General features: G+C 40.6%; 1 protein-coding gene across 5 annotated transcripts in view; it reads left to right on the forward strand.

Annotated features, from left to right (window-relative positions):
* The window catches only part of PLCB1 (phospholipase C beta 1), a 690,926-nt gene that overhangs the window by 216,351 nt on the left and 458,748 nt on the right, over positions 1-15,827 (forward strand). The window contains exon 1 of one of the 5 annotated variants that reach the window (XM_059895830.1): positions 9,585-9,668. The exons of 3 other annotated variants lie outside the window; for them this stretch is intronic. The gene's annotated coding sequence lies outside the window, so the exon portion shown is untranslated. Of the gene's footprint in view, positions 1-9,584; positions 9,669-15,827 lie in introns of those variants that run through there. One more of the 5 variants, XM_059895831.1, reaches the window with a different exon arrangement.

Raw genomic sequence — 15,827 nt, forward strand, 5'->3', positions numbered from 1 at the left:
CTGTAGAAGTGTTATATTTAAGTGCTGTCTGTAGTAATGCTAATAGAAGGAACCAGAATAAAAATAATAATAAATATTAATGGCTGAGCACAATTAAGCACAGCTTACATCATAGGCACTGCTTTAAGGGTTTTATATGCATTAAATGATTCAATCTAAAATACAGACCAATGAAATAGGCACTATTATTAACCCATTTTATGGCAAAAGAAAGTGAGGTACAGAAAAATTAATTAATTTTCCCAAGGTCACCCAGCTGTAAGTGGCAGAATTAAGATTTGAACCCAAGCAGATTGGCCCCCATTTGGCGATCTCAACTATTACAGCCAGATTGGGAAAATTCATTGGGGTGATGTGAAATAAGATAGTAACTTAAACTTATATCAAAGTGTAGGTTTTCATTTTATTATCGTTAGGGTACCATTTTTGTGATAACTTAGTCTTTTAAATATACATTGCTTAGCCTTTGAGAGATCCATGCTGCATTTTGTAAATTCTAACTTATTTGTGAAATGGTCTTAAACACATGGAATCTGTTGGACTAACCAATTTCATGAAGTAAAACTTAAAATAACACTTGTAGGATGCATATGAGACTTTTGTAAATTTATTATTATAATTTTATGACATTTGCTGAAACTAAAGGATACCTGCGTTTCAATATTGGTTTGAGTAATTTAAATTTTTTCTTTGCAAAATTACACCATCTTTAAGAGGGAAGTTATTTCAGATATGCAGTTTTTTTCCAAAGCGGCTTATTTTCTTAGTAAGTTAACTATGCTTAAGTCAGTATTTACTCTTTATGTTTTATTGTTTTTTGGGTTTTTTTTTTCCTGTAAACAAGATGAAAAGGAATAATTAAATGAATAAGAGTGAGTTCCTGGTATCTCAAGCCACACAGGTGTCCATAGTCAGGAGATCTGCCCATTTCAGCACATGATGGCCATTGCTAAGAGCTGGAGAGGAAGATGAGCAGTGAAATAGGGCCAATGCCCCAAAGGTGCCTGTGACCGAGCTTCTGGTGCCCAAGAATCTAGAGACACTAGAATGTCAGTGACGTGGGGGCATTGGTGTTCCTTGTGGAGTGATTCGCAGTTCTGGGAATTAGCAGGGACTGTTTGTTTCTATTTTCCAAATACTTAAGTTTATTAAATTTTAATAATACATAATATATTCCCATGATTCCAAAAACATGAAAGGCAGGATTTTAACAATGAGAGACCTGCTGATTATTCAGAGCTTGGCACATTCCTAAAGAAAGCTCAAGTACTGTCCTGTTTCTCTGTGGGAGGATACCCTGCCAATGGAGCTCCAGCATTATAATTATTTTGTTAACGTTAATGGTATGTATGCCTTTTTATCAATACCCTCTTACAGGAAGAAAGCGATAAAATGGTCCACTACAGGGATAGTTGTTGAGTAGCTCTGGTGTGGGTTCTCTGATGCGTTGATTCTCTTTGCTTTTTGTGATGTGTGGTGATGGTCAAGAACCTGATTAGCAGACCTGGGACAAGGGTGATAAAGTTAAAAGTCATCTGTGAAGAGGTTTTCTTTCTCCAGCCCTCAGAACAAGGACAATTTTTAATATTTTTACTTTGTACACTAGTGGTTCTTCTTTAAGACACAATTTATATACAGTATAATGCACAAATCTCAAATATATCAATATCACTGAATGAATTTTGACAAATGTGTACACCTGTATAGAGTAGCTCAAGATAGAATATTATCATGGCCCCAGAAAGTTCTCTTTTGCCCTTTCCAGGCAGTATCTCTCCTGCTACTCTTGCACATACAGGAATACCCAGGCACAACTATTATCCTATCACCCAGCTTAGTTTTACTTATTCTTGCCCTTCTAAGTGGAATCACACAGCATGTTTTTGTGTGTCTGGCTTCTTTCACTCAACACAGTGTTTTCGAGATTCATCTGTGTAGCTGCATGTTGTGTTGCTCTTATTTATTGCTGTGTAGTATTCCTTTGTGTGACTTTACCACAATATGTCCATTCTCCAGTGGATGGATGTTTGCTTTGTTTCCAGTTTTGAGCTATTGTGAGTAAAGTTGCTATAAACAACACCATACAGACTTTTTGTGAAGATACCTTTTCATTTCTCTTGGGTAATTACCTAGGAGGGGACTTGTTGAGTCATAAGGTGGGTGTCTATTTAACTTTATTAGAAACTCGCAATTGTCCAAAGTGTCTGTGTCACTTATACTCTTACCAGCAGTGTATGAGCAGACAAGGATGGTCCAGATCACAGTGAGAAGCTTCCTCCACTCCTAATGTGGGCAGCTTCTCAGTCTTATGTATCCCTGAGCTGGAGAGAGTAGGAGAGAGTAACGGGCTGGGGATGGGAGGCACTGGAATTAGAGTTAGTGCACTGGAGAGCTAGCCATCCTTCCCCTGCCAGCAGGACGAGCTCGTTTGCTCCCAGAACCTCTCCCCAGCCCAGTGATGCCTTCCATCCTTCCATTAAGAGTTACGCCATCGGCAGACTGGCTGTGTTACAGAATTAATTCCGGGACTGGCTTTCAGCCCACCTGCACCTTGACCTCATCTCTGCTTGTTCTCTCTCCACACCCACACGGCATTCATCCAGCTTCACAAAACCTCTGTTCTTCTATTTTTGGTAATTAACTTCATTGGCCTTCTTATCACTGAAACGTCGGAGTCATGAGTTCTCTCACTTAATAAGAAGTGTGTAACTCTGGGCAAGTTTCTTAACATCTCAGTGCTTCTGTTTCTTTGTCTGTGAGATGGGGATGGGGATGCTGTGAGTGATAGAAAGTTGATGCAGCTGTTCCTGCCTGCAGAGGGCGCTGCACAGGCTCTGGTGCCCGTAGCGTGTGCTCGGTAAATGCTGACTCTGCTGATGCCTGCACGACCCCTCCTGCTGTGCTTCTTACATATGGTCTCTCCACTCCCCTGGGTCTCTTTAATTGATAATTCTAGTAAAAAGCCCTCCTTGGAACTGCCTTACGAATACTTATCCAATTCCCTTGCCTTTCCAAGGCTCAGCCAGAAACTCACTCTGAGAAATAGTTAAGATGAAACAGGAACCATTTCTACTGCAGACTTTAGAGCTCCTGCCAGTTTGACCTGGGGCCCTGTGGATTTCCTCTTCCCTATTTCTCAGGATGAGGAGTAAATTTTAAGGATCCTATGCTAAATCTATATCTCCCTTTTGCATTTTCGAGGATTTTAATAGATTGGTACACTCTGGTCTTGACATGTAGAGTGCCTCCCCCTTAGCACATGCTGAGCACATGAACACTATTCCCTAGGATCACATGGATGTCAAGGGTGCCTTTCAGATGACAACAGAGGGGACTTAGTGAGTCCTGGGAACAGAGAGGTCATTGCTTTTATTTTAAACTCTGCTGCCATCTAATAGCGGCTCCCTTTTTCCAAGCTCTCCATCTTGCAGCATTCAGGCAGGATGCCCGTAACCAGTCTGGCTCATGTGGTCACTCCTTGCCATCTCTTGCTCCTGCTTGGGTACCCTGAGCCTGCACATGGACCTGCCTGCTTGCCCCATGCACCGTGATCCCTCCCCCAGAACACACGCCCCATGCTTCTCTTCTCTGTGCCTTTACTCACCCCACCCCTCTCTCTGGTTAGTGCTTCCTTTTCACTATCTTGGGATCACCTGATTTTGCTGTCCACTTCACGGCAGGACTCTTTAGTGAGCCCTCCACTCCTGGTCTCTACTTGCTCCCCTTCCTTTCTCTCCCCAACTCACTGCTGAAAAAGGTCTTTTCACAGTCACCCTTGTCCAACATCTTGTCATCTGTTTTCATCTCACTTGGTCCCTTAGCATCACTTGATATGGGGCATGGCTCCCAGACCTACTTCTTCCTTGAAATTCTCTCTTCTTGTAGTTTCTGAGGCACCATCCTTGCTGCTTTTTCCTAGTGAATTCTCTTCTCCTGGATCGTCATGGCGAAGCCACTTCTCATGGATTTAACCTGCTTGCAGAGGCCTGCTTAGTCCTGGACTGTCCTAACCAGAGCAGCTTCCGCTGCTCCTTTGCCTCACTTTCTACCTTTAAAAAAAACAGCATTTATCCATACCTGACACTCTCACTGATTGATATGCATGTTAACATTTCATGGGACAGTTTCTAACTATCAAATCGCACATTTGGCAATAATGGTAGGTGACATTTATGATGCCCATGCTAGTGCACTTAGCACTTTGCATACGTTAGTTCATTTCATATTCATGATAACCTTGTGAAGTAGGAAGTATTATCTTCATTTTACCTATGTGGAAACTGAGGTACAGAGAAGTCCAATAACTCGTACTTTGTGTCAGTAAGTGTAGGTATCAGAGCAAAGATTCAGACCTGGACATTCTTACTCCAGGATCTGTGAGCAGAATCACTGTGGTGAAAACTACTGAATTATGCTGCTTCCCCATGCTTTCTGAGCGGACACAGGAAGACGTGGGTCAGAACATCTTCAGTGACACCAACTGGGGAGAACCAACATTTTATGTTTCCTCTGGAGCACTGAGAATTTCAAGGTTTGGTTTTGTGATGACTCAAAAAGTAATAGATCAGACACAGTAAAGTATTCATCACATTTTGCACTGAGTGTGGCAGAGATTCATTACGTGATAAAAAAGTGCATTATAAGTCGTGTAATAATGTCTTAGAATACGAATACACCTTTCTGAAACTTGTAGTTTATAAATAACAAGATATGTTAGCTTACTTGTTAATGAATCAGTAATCTGGGCTGAACCAGAACTAGCTCCCAATTAAAACAAAATAAAGACGATGAGCTGGTCTCTATTTTCTGCTCTTTGACTCTCCACTTTATCATTAAAGCCAAGGCCTTCTCGCATTATTGGCAAGGGACAGCTGGCAATAAGGCATTCTGCGGCTAGAGGGAGCAGGCGTCTCCCACCTGTTGGGTTCTGTCTCCCAAGCTGAACTTTGCCTCCTTTACCCCAATCTGCAGCACAGATCGTTAGCGCTCCTGTAAACTGTTGATCTGTGGCTGGCAAGCCTGCGTAGCCCTGGGCCAGAGCCAGCCCCCCAGAAACCCTGAACTGGGGCTCACCTGATCCCAGCAAATCCCATCTCTGCCTGCTGGGCGGCTACTTATGGCACCCTCACCTCCTGCCTGTGGTTCCCAAAAAAGAGACCAAAAACTCAGTGGAAGTGTTATATTAATGGATTCATATATCCCCCGCCCCCTCCCAGAAATGTTTGCATTTGGGGCAGAGAGGACAGTTAGAAAGGTTGATTGTGGAACCCCACAGGATGAAATATCTCTGTCATTCAGCTATGGTAGACCCTGAGAACCCTCAAATCCCAAGAGGCCAGCAAAGCGAGTCCCCACTGGTATTTGAAGGGTAGTTTCATATGATTGGATTACCAGTGAAGTGTCAGAGCTGTTCACTAACCTTCCCAAGCATCCCTCCAGGCTGTACCTCTTCCCCATACCCACAGCGGCTCCTTCTTTTCCCATCTTATTCACCTCCTAGTCCAGCCTTTCAAACTCTAATGTACCTATCAAGCACCTGGGCTCTGGATAAGACACAGATGATGACTCAGCAGGTGTGAGGTAGGGCCTGAGATTCTGCATTTCTAACCATCTCGCTGGCTGGAGCCCTCTCTTTGAGAACCACTGCCCTCAATTATTATAGCAGCCCCCGACTTGTCTCTCTGCCCCTTCTACTTCCTTTATCAATGTCCTACCACCTGAATTCTCCCTAAAATTCTGAAAGTGATAATTTTGTACACTTTCTCACCTTGTTTATAAAACTGCTAATGAATCTCAGTGGGCCATCTAACGCACTTCTAGATGCTTCGGCATGGTATCACACACAGCTGGAAATAAGCATCCCTGAGACAGAATTTTGTCATAAGCCTGCCTCTCTGGTTAGCTAATGGCAACTGTGAGCCAGTGCTCATGTCTGTGTTTATCAGGGCTTTAAGCAATTCTTTATTTCAGGGACTTCTGCAGACGACAGAAGTATTTATTGAGAATGAATAAACATACACTAGAGAATGACGTCTACAAACTTTTTAGTAATCCATAATCAAAACATAATACCAGCAACGGGCTCATTAGACCATACATCAGACTTCTGCTGTCAACCCCATGTCCAATGTCTTGAGAAACTGGCCAGCGTCAGCAAGAGATGCTTCTCCACTCTCTCCTGACCTGAGCTGCCCTGTGCTTCGCAATAGTTTTACTAATTCTCTCCTGTGAGACCCAAGCCATTTCTTTTCCAGGCTTCTAGATGCGAGGATTATTTGTTGTTGCTGCTGCTTGTTTTGTTGTGGGGATCTTGGTCCTAATTCCTTTTCTTTGAATCTGTAAATACTCCAAGTGCAGTCCATAAAGAGGCTTGACTGGCCTCCAGAATACACTGCCAGATGCTGGCTTCCAGCTTTACTAACCAACCGAGAGCTGGATTTTGTGGTTTTGTCTGGTCTCATGGTTTGTGCCAACTGGGCACCCTGTGCTCGGTCCACCTTCTTCTCTGCACACAAGTACAAAAGAGAACATGTTATTCCTCTCCCTTGGGTGGAAACAGTCACTTTATTTATGGGGTCTGAACTAAAATTTGATTTCCTGATTGCGTGATGCTCTGGCTTTATCTGTGTAAATTACTATTTTGCTATTTCATGGCCAAGTTCTTCTAGGCTTCTGAGAGCATCTGAGCCCTTGGTCGCCTCGGTCTTCCTCTTCAGCCTCAGCTCCTGGCACTGGGATACCTCTACCCCAGGGTCCCTCAGGAAAGTCACAAACTGATACCTCCCTGCCTCTGCTTATTTACTTAGTTCCCTCTTCCCAAAATGTCCTCTGCAGTGGCTTCTCCTCTGGTTCCCACCCCAACCTGGTGAAGCCCACACATGCAGGCCTAGTCAGACCATACACTGATCTTTTTAAGCCCAATGAAAATCAGGTGGTTTGTCCCCAGAAGGCCTCTAACTTGTCTCGGTTTTCCTTTTGTCTGGTTTTCCTAGGAATGTGTGTGAGGGAGGGAAGGGGGTATTTGCTGCAGGCAAATATTTGAGCATCCAGGCAGATTTAAGGGGAGCAGGACACAAGAGTCTGTCAGTGTGGGCACAGCTGATGCAGACTTGGCATACGGAAAGGAATGTTTGCCCCTTAATGATCTCTGCTTTCTTTTTTTTAAGTAAGACCTAAGGCAGTTAAAAGCAGAAAACAGCTCTAACCAAACTGATATTTATTTTTCAGTATATTTGGTACACTGTATACTCATTCTCTATATTTTTAGAGTTTTTGAAAAGTAAAAAAGCTTCAAAACTGTCAAAGCCACCTCTTCCTTCTCTCTTCACTATGCCTTAGGAGGCAAAAGGAAAGAGCTGGGCTGTTTGTCCTAGGTTTTTTATGCGTTGACGCAGATGCATTTGAAGGATTTGAAATGAATTGCAATTTGAAACTTGAGTTCCTTTTACTCTTCATGTTGTTTTGTGTTTTCACCCATTGGTACCCTTGATTGATATTATATATTGTTCATGTCAGGGAACAGACCACGGGTTTAGGACTTTGATGTTTTCGGGGAATAGGGCAGAATGTCCTTACACCTAAAAGGGAGCTAAAAATTCATCATGCCTGAGGTTTTAAGATAGTATGTTTTAAATTATGCACCTATTAATGAGCAGCAGCTTCCCTCTTTAGGACTATGAATTTGGAAGCCTTGAATAGCAGATGATGTCAGTCTTCTACCAGACCCCTTTGGGGTCAGTGCACCCATCCTTCTGCTGTTACAGGTGCTGGCCTGGGCATTAGAGGATGATCAGCAGAACCCACGTCCTCTACCCATGGATGCCAGTAACGCCCCACCAGAGTGGCAACCAAATTGTCTCCAGACTTTTGCCAAATGCCCAGGGCTCGAGGAGGGGAAGCAGTGGGCAGCAAAACTACTCCCTGTGGGGAACCATCGGTCTTCTGAGAATCTAAAAGTGAGCTGGGCAAAAGCTAGGTCTTTCCCTAAAACTTTTCCAAGAACAAAGGAGAGCAGAGCTATCCTGCAAAACAAAGACTACATTCTTTTATTTTGTTCACATGGTATCACCATTTCCCTTCCCTCCAATTTTAACTGAACTTTTACAGGGAAGACTTCCTCAAACGTCCAAAATGGCAGAAGAGAGATGAGATGCTTTCTACTTTGAAGAATGCAAAGAGGTTAAAAACGGTTCTGGTTTAAAGTAGGGAGGCCAAGGATGTTCGTGTTTTACATTAGATTGTGAAAGGATACAACATTTTAAAAGAGGTTTAACAGTGTCCCAGAATTCTACGATATTTTTTGAAAGAAAATAACGTATTGAATATAACTGCTTGACATCATAAAGATGGAGACACACTATTCAATGTTACCCCCAAATCATGGGCCTGACTAAACTAATTTTAACCTTTTCTTGCTGGTAAATTTCACCCTTCTTTTATCTGCCTTTGCAGCTCAACCCTTCAAATTTATCCCTGATGGAAGGCCTACACATGATAGAGATAATTAAGCCAATCTGATTTTCAAGGCTTGAATAATTAACTACTATGATTTTGACATTTTAAGAATGTTATGGTGACCTTGTACTTTGCTCAGTGAGGAGAATTAAATGCAAGAGATGTGCATCAGAGCAGGGCCTTTAGCATAATCAAGATTTAATTTATAATGTTTCCTAACATTCTCTTCTTTTTGGTTTACACTGCCCACATTGTGCCTTTTCCCAAAGTAATCATTAGTTATTATTTGAACTATTAAACACACACCTCCTTCATTTTTTATTATGTTGTTCCATTAATCAAGGCAGTAACAAGCAAAATATTGTCCCAAAATCTTAACCTGCTTTAAAATAAAACTAATGTTCACTTTTTAAATGAGCCATTAAACATATCCGCTGAATTTTGGGGTGAAAAATATTCTCCTATCTCGGGAGCTCAAATTGCACTTGACAGTTGCCTTTGGAATGTGTTCCTTCTCCAAAAGAGACGAGCAACAGCAGGAGTTGTGTCCTTGGAACACTTCTTCAGTTCCAAAAGGCAATTTCCATACTCTCCAGAGAGAAATCAAAGAGGAAAGGCAAGAATCATCTGCAAGAGAACCCAAGAAGAAATTGCACAGCTTGGTAGAAAGCTAGCCAGCAAGAGAGAGAGACGGAGGATACAGAATTGTGAGAGGAAAGGGAATTTTCAAGTGTCTGCGGGGTGGAGGAGAGATGACTGTAAACAAAGCCAAGAGCTAAATATAGAAACTATGGAAATAAATAGCCCATGCTCCCTGGATAGCCTTAGCTTTGATGTTAAGCAGTAAAGCAGCTCCGAAAGTGTTCCTGCCTAAAGCTGTAAACAGGAAAGCCTTAAGAATCAGCTGATTAAGAGAAACAAATATGTTTTACCTCTGGATTTTGCTATTTATGAAATAAAAAGCAAGAATGTCAGAGCAAGCATTTTTGTATAATTAAAATTCTAGAGTATATGGAGGGGAAAAGGCATACCATCCATTGTCTCGGAATACCTATTACACAATCTGTTGCAGTGGAGCTTTAAAAGAGTAGGTGCCTCATTCTAATTATCCTTGCTGACCAGGAAAGAAACCATGGCCATGAACTCTGAGGAGCAGGACTGAAACCAAACCAGAAGGTAGAGCGGGAATGAAGGGAGAATCTAATTGGAGCTAGGTGACGTATCTAAAGTACACTTCATGTGTACTTTCTTTTTTATTTCCTTGGCTTGTTTATCATGTAAATTTCCATTAGTTGGGTGACACTGGGTACATAATGGACAGGGGCACTTAGTTTATTTGCTGTTAGTTGAGAATGTGGCTATTTTAGGGGAGTTGGAATGGTCAAAAAATATAAGTAGAATAGTTCCTCAGAATACTGTTATACCTACTGTTTCTTTTAGAGCTACTTATGATTTTTACTTACAATGTTACCATTACAATGGACTGACTTAGACCTTAGAGTTAAGACAAAACTTAAGGACGATGAATTTTTAAAGTTAAATTTCCATTTAATTCTATGATGAGAGATCTACGAAATCTCAAATTTGCTTAGTTTCAAGTCGTTAGAAGACAAAGAAGTCCCAGCTCCTTAAGAAGCCAGGTGGTAAGGTGGTAAATCATTCCCCAGGAGAAAAAAGATGGGAGTATTCTGGGGGGAGATGTGATTGTAGGAACATTGCAAGTTTCTGTTGAAAAAGAGGTCTTTGGAGTCATGGCTGAGAGAGAATATTCTGGAGAAGGTCATTGGGCAATCCCAAAGAAAGGAGGAATTATTCATCCAGTGACTTCACTGTCTTAGCAAATGCTTATTTCAGTACTGTTGAATACACAAGTTGTGTTGATACACACACACATATGCAGAAATAAATGTTCTTCCACTAGACAGAGGAAGTCTGCTGGCAGTTGGGCCATATCCATTCCCCTTTACACTTCCCAGCATCCCTTGCAGCTAGGTGTGCCTATGAGACTAAATTCTGGCCGAGAGGTATAAGCAGAAGCCTGTGAGACTTCTGGAACATCATTTTCTTATAGGGAGGGCGTGTGCTTTTTCAACCTTCTCCCTTTGCTGTAGGCTGAAATGTTGCCAATATGAATTGTGTTTGAGCAGCCATCTCTACCATGAGGTTGATGTCATATGCTGAGGATTGAGAAACTGTCAGATAGAAAAAGCTGGGACACAAACCACCTGGTGGTGCAGCCCTACCAAGCCTGGGCTCCTACCTCCAGGGCTTCTTTTATCTGAGAGAGAAGTAAGTCTCTATCCTGTCTAAGCTACTGTTATCTTGGCCATTTTTTTTTTTTTTTTTTTTTTTTACTTATAGCTGAACATACATTAACTGTTGCACATTCATTATGATTATAAGTAGGATTAAAAGACATTTATATTTAGAAATTTAAGTTATTTCCCCAGTTCATGATAAAACTAGGGCAGTATCTTTCATTAAAAACAAATATTAATCAATTAATTGTATTTGATTTTATATGGATTGAAAAGAAGTATGAATGGGATTTTGGCCTTTGAGAGACTTTCTTTAAAGTGAAAAAAACATTTAAAAATGTGCATACACACACACATACATACATGCAAAACAGTATAAAACATCCCATTGTGTAACAGTTCAATCCAATAGAACCAGTGGAGCACAGAGCAAAAGATTAGCACAGACAATAAAATCCTCAGCAGTTCAGAGGAAATAGCTGAAAAAGACTGAGAGTGACTGGAGAGTTTGGGCAGAGAACTAGATTTTGAAGATTAGAAGAAAAGATTAGACAGGTGACAAGACGAGGAAATGGGATACAGTGAATATATTGTCAACAAAATGAAGGAATTTATGTTATCTTAGTATGACATATTTGCAGTCAGAATCCTGGTTAAAGGCTCTTTTGCTAATGCTCATTTCTTTCAGCTGGTCTTGGTGGAATGTAACACTGCCATGATAGACCGCACAGTTCCACTGGTGGCATTTTCAGGAAAACTGTGCAGTTGGTGTCTGGATTCTTTCTATGAAGAATCCTTACTGTTTCCATTTCAACTGGCAATTCTGTGGTCAAAGAGACGAGTGGATGACTGCAGTGTGGTGATTGTGTCTGGAAAGGAGAAAAGTACAACAGGATGCTTTGGTTTCTGTTGGCAGCATTTCTCATGGAAATTGGAAAGTTAGGGCATTTAAAAAGATGAAGCGAGAGGAGCTAAGTAAGATGGAGAAATGCGACGAGGAGGTTTGATGGGATCAGATGGAGAGAGTCAGTACTCTGAGGAGAAGAAACATGGGGTTGGTGGAGGCTGTGGAAAAAGTACCAATTATGGCCCAGTTGAGGAGGAAGAGAATCAGTGAATTAAAAAAACAAACAAACAAATAAAGAAAGAAATAAAATTGTCTTCACTCACAAATGACATGATATTTTATGTAGGAACCCCCAAAGAAGCTACGAAAAAACTCCATCTGGATATAATAAGTGAGTCCAGTAAGATTCTAGGATACAAAGTTAATGTATCAATATAAAAAGTCAATTGCTTTTCTATATTCCAACAATGAAAATTGGAAGTTGAAATGTAAAAAAATACCATTTATAATCACACCAAAAATTGAAATAATTAAGGTTAAGTCTAACAATCTATGTCAAGGATCTTGCATGTGAAAAACTACAAAACACTGATGAATGAAGTCAAAGAAGATCCAGATAAATTGGGAGATACTCCACACTCATGGATGGGAAAATTCAATATGGTAAAGATGACAGTTCTTCCAACTAAACTACAGATTCAATGCAGTCCCAACTAAAAACCCAGAAACCATTTTTTTAAGATATCAACACACTTAAAAAATTATATGGTAATGCAAAGAACTGGGAGTTACCCAACTCAGTACTAAAAAGGAAGAACAAAGTTGGAGAACTCCCACTATCAGATTTCAAGTCTTACTATACAGTTATAGTAATCAAGACTCCTGTATTAGAGAATGTTTGCTGAAACGTCAATGAGATTCTGTCTACCAAGTCAGAGAACTGGGTTAAGCCAGCTATGTTGAGATCTCTGGGGTATTAGAATCCTCAGCCATCTAGGGGTCTCAGTCTAACCATCTATAAAATGGGGATAAAATTAGTTTTTCACTTACTTACAATTTTTTTCCCATTTTTAACTTTCTGTGTATGTATGTTCAGTGTTATCCAGAGAAACAGATCTATCTATCTAGAAAGAGAGAGATATATTGTAAGGAATTGGCTCACATGATTATGGAGGCTGAGAAGTCCCACGATCTGCTGTCCAAGTCCAAAGGCCTGGGAACCAAGGGAGTTGATGGTATAAGTCCCGATGTGAGTGCAGGAGAAGATTGTTGTCTCAGCTCAGACAGTCTGGCAGAGAGGGAATTCTTCCTTTCTCTGCTTTTTTTGTTCTATTCAGGCCCTTAGGGGATTCGATGATGCCCACCCACATAGGGAGGGCAGCCTGCTTTCTCAGCCTACTGATTCGAATGCTCATCTCATTCCAGAAACACGCTCATCTGGACACACCCAGATGTTTGACCAATATCTGGGTACACCATGGCCCGGTAAAGTTGACACATAAAATTAACAATCTCAATGTGTCTGTGATGTTTTATAACCTAAAATAGTGGAATTTGTCTTTTTTAAAAAAGGTCATATAAGCCCTATATTAACTGGAGTAGCCTAACTATTATAAAAGATAAACTCTAGAATGTCAATGGCTTAACACAAGTATTTCTCATTCACTTAAGAGTCCAGTGTGGGTGTATCTGGTATGGAGATGACGTTTTTCTACCTGGTGATTCAGGGACCTAGGCTCTTTGACCACTGTGTAAAGGAAGAAGGGGAAGGAAAAAGGCTCTGAAATGATCCTCATCCCTTCTATTTATGTTCTGTTTATGAAAATTAGTCATGTGACCCTCCTTAAATGAAAGGCATGCTGTGAAATGTGGTTTATTACTAGGCAGTGATTTTGCTGTAATTCTCTACAGTGTGTAAGGCAAAGTGCAAACTTGTGATGGAAAGTTAGTCACCTCTGCCTTAAAGCCTGCACTGCCCATCAGTGCTGAACTGCACAAGCCCACCCACCTGGGTACAGGGAACAGTGGCACCATAAAAATACAGTCCTTCAGAAATCACCAAGTACCATGGTGCAGTTAACCCCTTAGGTTTCTGTGCCATACAAATGACTTAATACTAATTCTATCAGAAAATGTTTCAAAAGCACTTGGGTATGCTTACATATTACTAAAATAATATTAAGGGAATCACTCATTCCAGTCTCAGCATTAAATGATACTTTATGTTACAAAGAACCCCTTCATGCTGTATTTTTCTTCTTTAAAAATAGACTTGCAGAATGGATATGACATAAAATGAGGACCATCATGTCTGAAATTTATTTGTCTTTATATTTGTACTGATAAGTTCTCTTTCCCTCTTTCTCTCTCTTCCTCTCTCCCCTCGTATCTCGATTTTCAATTACTCATGTATTTTATTTTAAAATAGCATCTGGTCATTGTTAACGTCAGTGATTTTCTTTAAAGAAGATGAGATGCTTTTTCTGTGTGCTTTAATTTAAATATGAGCTTTTATAAGTCAGGGAATTATTAAGAACAAGAAAGCCTGTCATATCCACATGCTATTTGTTACCAATTTATGTGTGTCCATGCCAGTGGTTCTCAAACTTGAGAGTATATCAGAATCATCTGGATGGTTTGTTATAACACAGCTTTCTGGATCCCACCCCCAGAGTGTCCTATTCATTGGGTCTGGGATGGGACCCAGAATTTGTTTTTCTAACAAGTTCCTAGGTGATGCTGATGCTGCTGGCCCAGGGACCATACTTTGAGAACCAATGACCTTTCTATCAAGTAATACCAAAGAGGTAGGAATAAAGACGTTGAATCTATACCTTTGGACTATTTGATGTGTCCCAGCTTTTGTACTAAAAAATTAATGCCAAAAGACATACAGTGCTTAAGACTCAAGTTAATTTAATTCCATAATCATAAGGCAGAACAGTACCAATTTCGGTACATGGAGAGTTCTGTACTTAATTTTGACTGACCCACATAGAGCAAATGTGATTCATCTGACTTAAAATTGAAAGCCCAAATAACCTAGGTTGTGAAACACAATATATTTTTATGATGGGGCCTAAAAGGAGACAAACTGGTTATTAGAATGATAGGAGTGATTTGGCCAAAGGTACACAGGGAGTAAGTTGCTCAGACATTAAGCAAAGTAACAAGAAAATTATGGAACTTTATAAACAAGCGGGGTAGAATATTTTCACTAAACATGAGTCCAGGGTCTGAGCTATACAGATTTAAGAATTTTCTCCTGAATATTTACTTTCTTAGTAATACAGGGGAAGTAATTCTGAGGAAGATTTATTTTTAAGGTTTACTTTCATCTAAGCAAGAAGAAATCTATTGTGCAATAATGAAAAAAAAAAATGGTCTGTTCTCTGGGTGTTCAACACTTATGTTAAGGATTCATGAGTTATTTATTTAGAAAATCATATACCCAGGGACATTGACCCTGGTCAAAATTTAGGCTTTATAGGAAATTATAAAATTCAGTTGTTCTATGCTCTGGAGAGTAAAGTAGTTCACCCCTAACATGAAAAACTGTGAAATGAAAGAACAAGAATTACAGTGGGTCCCTTTTTGTAAGTATGGAGCCTGCCTGGAATCAGCATACAGGACTCGCTTCAAAAGGTGAGCAGTGATGACGATCAATAATGTGATTTTTCTAGGAGATGATCTGGAACAAGAAGATAATTCACATACCAGGAAGGTAATATTCAGGCAGCCAAGGAAGCTAATGATTATTTCTTCTGACTATTCTGCCCTTGATGACAAATTTTAATACAACTATTTTTTCTCAGTTATATCTACAAAGGAGGCATTAACAATGAGAATGTCTTGATTTGAAGAAAGGAGAGGATACAAAGAAATTCTGTCCTGCCTGCTGCCAGTGACAGTTTTATTTGGGAGCAATTCCACTCTCCATTGCTCCTTCTTTTATCACCCGATTTAATATTTCAGAAAAGTTATCCAACGACGGGTTCTTGTGGTTGTCTTTCTTGGCACCATTCTATGGCTTCTCTGTGTATTCAGAGTGTTCTTCTGCCTTGAGGAGGTGAAGTTCATGCCTAAGCATGTACAGAAACCCAAGGTCCATTGCCCCTCCCAGGGCCCTCAGAGTGAGTTTTCAGGAAATCAAGTTGGCACACCGGCCATCCATTGTCATCAAGCAGCGTCATCAGGAAGGGAGGTGGCCCTGTGGCCCCACTGTTTCTTTCCCTCTCTCCCATTTTCAGTCTTGTGTGTGTCCTTCC

This window comes from Balaenoptera ricei, chromosome 15 (assembly GCF_028023285.1).
Source record: "Balaenoptera ricei isolate mBalRic1 chromosome 15, mBalRic1.hap2, whole genome shotgun sequence".
NCBI classification, from domain to species: domain Eukaryota; kingdom Metazoa; phylum Chordata; class Mammalia; order Artiodactyla; family Balaenopteridae; genus Balaenoptera; species Balaenoptera ricei.